Raw genomic sequence first — 7,167 nt, forward strand, 5'->3', positions numbered from 1 at the left:
CTCTCAAATGACTTGGGTATGCAGAGCATTCGCAACTTATATGAACCGAACACCCCCAGAAACTATATGTAAATATTAGAACCTTAATTAACTGGATTATTAGAAATGGATTCTAATACATCTAATACTACAATGCCCCCTGATTTTGAACAAAAACAAAACTCACACAAAAAAAATCATAAATTATATGTGTGCAATGTTTGTATTGTCACATGATACACACACGCACACGCGCGCGCGCGCACGCACGCACGCACGCACGCACACTCGCACGCACACACACACACACACACACACGCACACGCACACGCACACGCACACGCACACGCACACGCACACACACACACACACACACACACACACACACACACACACACATAGAAATCGATGAAACAATCAACCTGTATTTTGCATGTATGTCAAATGTCATGTCCACAGATAGATGTTGGATAGTTTTACTGAGACAGAGACAAACAATAATAAACAAAATATTGCTTTATTTTAACTTAATGTTGATGTGCTGAGAAGCCATGTTGGATTCTGCAGTCCACATCACGAGTCATGGGCAATGGCGACATCAAGTGGTGAACAGGCGAACGTGATGAGAGAGTGACATACATATTTTATTTTATTTTATTACTATAATTATTTTTCTTTTTATTTGTTAAATATTTGCACTACTGCAAATGCCCCGCTGCAAATGCTTTGGCAATACGAATGTACATTTTGTCATGCCAATAAAGCACCCTTAAATTGACTGCAATCACAGTCCAGTAGTGCAGTGGTTCCCAAACTTTTTACAATGGCGAACCCCCCCCCAGGGACTTAACATCATTCTGCGTACTCCCTTTCTTACAGTAACAATTGTGGTCTCAAACATTTTTTTATTTGCATTTTAAATACACGTAATTTTCTTTTATCAAACAATAAATGATATATGACTCGTATATAAATAAATGACTCACTGCTTAATGAGATGTATGTGCTTGAAATGACTTGCATAACTCTGTGATGTTTGGTTGTATCGGAGAAAGTCTGAGTCTCAAATCATTCTCTATGCAGAGTCTGTGTCGATATTTGTTCTTTATGTGGGCAAGTGCTGAAAACCCACTCTCGCAAAGATACGTTGTGGAGAAGGGCAGTAATGTTTTCAAAGAGCGATCGGCTAAGGCAGGATACTCTGCATGCAAAGCTATCCAGAATTCTGTCAGTAATTTTTGTGCGAAGTCACATGCGGTACGTAAAGACATGCGCTTACGCATGAGTGGACGCATATTTTTTGATTGTATGTCATGAATTTGACCTTTTATGGCACTACGTGACTACTATTTTGCTGTGTGTACACTAGATGGAGCACGTCTTTATATTCAGCTTGTGAGAAAAGCATGCCTTGATTGTCAGGTGCGTTATAATTAAGTAAACAGTAGATTTCAGGATTTTGTTCACGTACCCCCTCCGTCACCTGGCGTACCCCCGGTGGTACGCGTACCCCAGTTTGGGAACCACTGCAGTAGGGGCATTTAGTATGGCTTTTAAGAGGCAAACATTTGTAGAATCCAATCTTACATCTAACCCATATTACATCCTTCTCTACAACATTTATCACAGACTCTTTCTTGTTTTCCGATCTGTTCATTTAAGTCATAAACATTTCCTCCATATTTTGCCAAGAAAAGTTTATTCAGCTTTATAAATAAATTTAAATTAAAAAATTAACATTTGTGTTGTATGTTTAGGAGAAAGTTGTTATCAGATGACTCTAGCAGCTGAATTGCCATTTGGCTTTTAACAAAGCAGAGTTGGATATTTTCCCCCTTTCTCTTCTGCTCAACTTTTATGCTAAGGCTGTTCAATCTTGCTCCTGGAGTTATACCTTACTGTAAGGTTTTGATCAAGCCCTAATAAAATGCATCTGGAGCAGCCCGCAGTCTTACAGTTTACGTGTTACAGACAGATGTGTTTTTGGTTTGATACAAACTCTTCTGGAAGGTAAATGTGCCTGAAGCAAAATTAGAATTTGTAATTTGAACTGCTTGTGCTCTACATTTCTAGTTCAGGCTAAAATAACTTGTTTATGATTTTTAACCATCACACACTCCTTCAGGTGTAACATGAATGCCTATATCCTAAATGTGTGCTTGAGTGTTCATTTAGAGTGAAACTTTATTGAAATTTAAAATCATCTGCTTGACCAGTGTCTGTTTTCTTTCTTTTTTTTCTTGCAGGCTGGACAGTGGAATTGTTTGGAGTTGTATACCAGTCAGAGCCTCAAGAAGTTCCAGGTCTGATGACAACAATACATATTTGTACGTTTTGGGACAATTTAACACCCATTACAATATCTGGCAGCTAATCAGAATCATTAGAGAAAATGACATATTAATTACTGTTAGCACCGATGTGTGCTATGATATTGGTGTCTAAAGTCGGACTGTATAGATGCATTTCACATTGATTACACTAACTGTTTGCAATGGCTATTCTGCCCTAATGTGATGCATATATACTTCAATTATTAACCCTAAATTTTATGCATTACAATCTTGGTGATGATTAGGAAAACTATATTGTCGGTTATAACTTGAGAAAGCATTATTGTGGAATGTGCGGTCCAGTTTCTGGAAATGTTCTTAATGATTTTAGCTCCAACCACATTAACACACCTGCCTGTAACTCAAGTGAACTGTAAGACTGTGATTGGCTGCTTCAGGTGTTTTATCGGGGTTGGAGCTTTGCTGGGCTGGAACTTAAATCTACTGGAGAGTTAACGTGAACACTGTAGAATAGCTGTATTTGAGTAATGTTTTTTACTAGCTCTTTAAAGCATCATTTATGTGGTGCCTTTTAGTCCCAAACAATATTGCATAAATATAAACCTAATTCCGAACTAGTATTTATAAAAAGTTTTTAACTTTGCTTTTAATCTTTCCATGTCTGAATGTTCATGTCAGGTTACTGGGGACTCTTAGATTCTGCTTCGTGTGTGACTTCTGTCAGCTACTGATCACTGACGGTACTTCACAGATTATGAGGATTACTGTCAACTGCTGTGTGCATCACATCTCCTGCATCAAACCCCCACACTGTAAGACTTTATATACATAATATACATTGTAAAAAGTATGATAGTTCAATTGCATAGACTTCATGCCTCGTGTATTTGTCTCAACTTTGCTGGTAGAATTTGCCTTATGACTAACTAAATTTCTTCTGTGGCAGTGTTGGTAATGTAGCCCCTTGTGTGTTGGTGTGTGACTGCACGAGTGATGGTCTATCAGCATTTGTCACTTGGCTATTTAAGGGAGGACTTATGTCGCCTGAGGTGTGTCAGTGCCGGAACTGCCGTCGTAGAGCGCACGCTCACTGACTGCTGATGTCGTATCTCTTGTAGCTGATGTCGTAGGTCATTCAAAGCTTTGGTTTGGTGCCGGCTGTCCACTATCCTCAGTTTTCATATTACTGGTCCGCTGTACTATTCTCTCATCTGCCATGATCTGTGCTGTGAGCAACTGTATGGTTTAGGTGGTGTGATGACCAGTTTTTGTAAGCTGATGCTTTTCTGACGGCGTGTCTGTCTTTCTGGGGATGCTGGGGTGTGCGCTCGGTGGTATAAGAGGACTTCGCTGCTTGTGATCATTTTCTATTTAAACGCTGATGGTGGAGTTAATTGGCGATCCAGGTGTCGCCGTGCTAACGTTACATCAAACGTCTTTCCATCTTGGCCGTCGAGCTGGTTTTTCTGTAACGCTGCCACTTAACGAAGTTATTTTTATAGTGGCTTTCCTGGGCTTGAATTAGAAACCTTTAGTGCCATCTGTCTGTTCTTTTGTTTTGGGTTTTTTTCTTAATAGTTTTCTAAGTTGGTCTCTAATCTAATTTTGGTTTGTTAAATTTTGTTAAAATTATTTCAGTTGTTTTCGTAAGAGTATTATCATTATGATCATTTTTATTTTGTCAAGTTTTAAGTTAAGGGGTCTGATTCTTTAATAGTGTTTTTTTATTATCTATATTTGATAATTAAGAAGTTTGTGTTTCTTGTGTTTCAGGCACTGATGATCCATGGGGTTGGGGGGCTAGTTTTTGACTACTGGTGGTGTACCCATACTGTGTGTGCGTGCGTGCGTGTGTACTAGTCCAGCAGGGGGCCCTGGCAAATTTTCTCACTAAAATAGTGCTGAATACTGTGGAATAAAGGGATTTATTTTTACAGTTGTGAAGTATTAACCATAGCAATTAAATCAAATAAATAATCCTGATGCATTGCCTCGCTTTTGAGAAGGACATCTAGAGTCGAGTAAAAGAAAAACACTGTGTAAAATAAGCGTGCAGAAGTCATGGACAGTTAAACTGTCTAAAACCACAGACATGTCAGACATCTCAGGTCGCTGTCATTAATGGCCATTGAATGCAGTGTTGTGAGACTGCTGCATCTGGATTGTTGTGAAAGTTTTCAGGTGGATTTGGATTACGTTGTGGAAGACGTTTCTCTTCTCACGAAAGATACCTCTCAGCTAAGTTAAGACCAACTTTTTTTCATAGACAGTTACTGACTTCAGACGACACCGAGTTTTGTCAATACGTTTCTCTAATGCTTCTGCAGGTGAAGTTTATAGCATGAGTAGATTTGATAATTTATTAAGTGTCTTAATGTCAGTGTTCTTTCTGCTTAAAAGAATATTCACATTTAGTATTCAAACAAGTTTTTAAGTCCGCCTTGTTATGTGGTAGTACAAAGCAGATGTGTAAATCTGGAGGAGAAACTGATAGAACCAGAGGACTGTTATCCCCATTAGGTTTTGACAAATCATTTAGTGCTTTTCCACTCGTGGATTGAACCATTCTACGCTTTGTCTACTACAATGGAGCTCCGCAGTAGGTGAGTTTCTGTGCTTTGGTTTCTCATTACTTTGTCAAATGACTGTAGTTGTAGTGTGTTTGCTCAGGAGAAGTGACAGCTCTTGTGTTAGGATCGAAGTTGTGTAAAGAGCAACACATCTACCTGCTGGAGTCCATCGACCAGCTACACAAAAACCTTCATGTTAGATTTTATTGGTCATTATTTCTTTTTTGTTGCTTTTTTGTGACACTAAACATTTGCATCATGTATATTCTGTTCATAGCATGTCATATATTATTTGAACCGCCTCTCTTCGGTTATCAGAGTTTGACATTTTGTGCTCAAGTTAAATCTTACGGTAAGGCTGTTCAGTCTTGCTCTTGGAGTCTCATGCTTCTGTGGAGTTTTGATCCAACCCTAATAAAACACATCTGAAGCACCCTGTTACATTGTGGGTTGATCTAAACTCTTCAGAAAAGTAAATGTGACAATTACAGTATGTTCTTTGAATCATTTGTGTTTCACATTTCTAATTCATGGCTACAGCATTTGTTCATGATTTGTTGATCAAGCTCTTGTCTGTCAGAAATGTCTAGATTGTCCGTGAATGTATTTGGTCTGTTTCTCAAACACCATTGGGTGCACAAGACTTTTAAGTAGTCGTTCAAGACTTTAAATTAAAACACAGCTGTATAAACACCACCTTAAAAACACATACTTTTTTCTATGGTTACGCCTGCTGTTTACACTGATCCGGCATTTTCGACCCCTTTACCTTGTTTTAGTTTGAAAACTCTGGGGTTGCGTGTGTGTAAACGGATGAAAACTGAGACTTTAGGTTGCCCACCTTCACTTATTGATTGGGTCATCAGTATCATTGCGTTTGCTTCCCTGATTTGTTAAGCATTACGGTTCCTGAAGGCGACAATGACCTGCCTCACAGCGACCGCGTAAACAACAGGCATCTTTAACTTCAAGCTGCGCTGCATACACGGGTCGACAGTGTGATATTACAGCAACGTGCGAGAGTATTGAGAGCCGTATGCTTTTAAACCTCTCACTGAGTACTGCGATGTCATCCGTTGATTGGTCTGCGTGGTGTCGGATGAAATCCAAAATGCCTAATAACAATTTTTTTTGCCATGAAAAAAGCTATGGAAGCAGGTTTGGTGTCAAACTAACAAACCAACTTGGAGATCTACAGTATGTTCATAAAGAGTTCACTTTCCTGTAACTCAAGTGAACTGTAAGACTGTAAGAACTGTAAGAAGTAAAACTGTTTGTTGCTTCAGGTGTTTTAGTAGTGTTGGATCTTTGATCTGCAGGAATTTAGATCTACTGTGAGATTGGATTTCACACCTTGTATTGATGTGAACACTAGAAGAGTGTGTATTTGTTTAATGTTACACTTACATTTAAAAACACTACCAGTTTTATAGGGAATGCAGTAACTCGATCATTTCCTCAACATGTTTTGTACAGTAGCTTTGAGTGAGGACTGGTGCTTTAAATGGATAGTTCATCCTAAAATGTCATTTACCATTTTTAGGTGGATCACAAAAGGAATGAAGGGGGTTTTCAGTCCATGAAATGAAAACCAGTGCAGTCCAATGTTTTTGGGTGATCCAACCTTTTAAAGTGTCATGTACATTGAGCATATCCGTACCAAATATTACAATATAACTGCATTTCATACTGTAATTTGTCTTTGGTCCAGCTTGATGTTCTACTTAGACAGAAGTCAACACTTGTTGACAGTACATGTGTCATTTAGACAGTGATGGAGACTTCATCGATCATGTTATGTCAGTCTACTTCAATGCAGTTCGCTGAAGATAAATTTCTCCACCTGGTTTCTCATTCTAGTCATATTGTTTTAAAGCATACAGTTTACTAGTTCTGTTGCAGATAACTGATTGACATTTGTACTTCTCTATGTGGAAGTATTTCTGTTTAAAAGTAGTTGTGCGTTTGCTCAGTGGAAGATCCAGTGCTTGAATGAAGACCTGCACATCTACCTGTGAGTTTGAGCAAGAACACTGATAACATTTCGCACCAGCCTGCTTTTTTGTCTTTCTTTACTTGTGCTTCTGTGCAGCTTTGTTCAATTTAGGTTTGTCCCCATCTCCTTTAGTGGAACTTTGGAACTGCCACTCATCTATCAAGAAAGCTGTCTTCACTTTATTGATGTGTAGAGGAATCGCTGCAGCTACACACTCTTCATCTCACACATACATTTTGAACTGGAAATGCCCTCTTATTGTCATTGTAAAGTATCACTGTCCGTAATTTAATTTTCCCCTTTGTTAACTAGTCATCTTTATTGAACA

The sequence above is a fragment of the Triplophysa rosa genome, unplaced genomic scaffold, assembly GCF_024868665.1.
Source record: "Triplophysa rosa unplaced genomic scaffold, Trosa_1v2 scaffold112_ERROPOS590841, whole genome shotgun sequence".
Taxonomy (NCBI): domain Eukaryota; kingdom Metazoa; phylum Chordata; class Actinopteri; order Cypriniformes; family Nemacheilidae; genus Triplophysa; species Triplophysa rosa.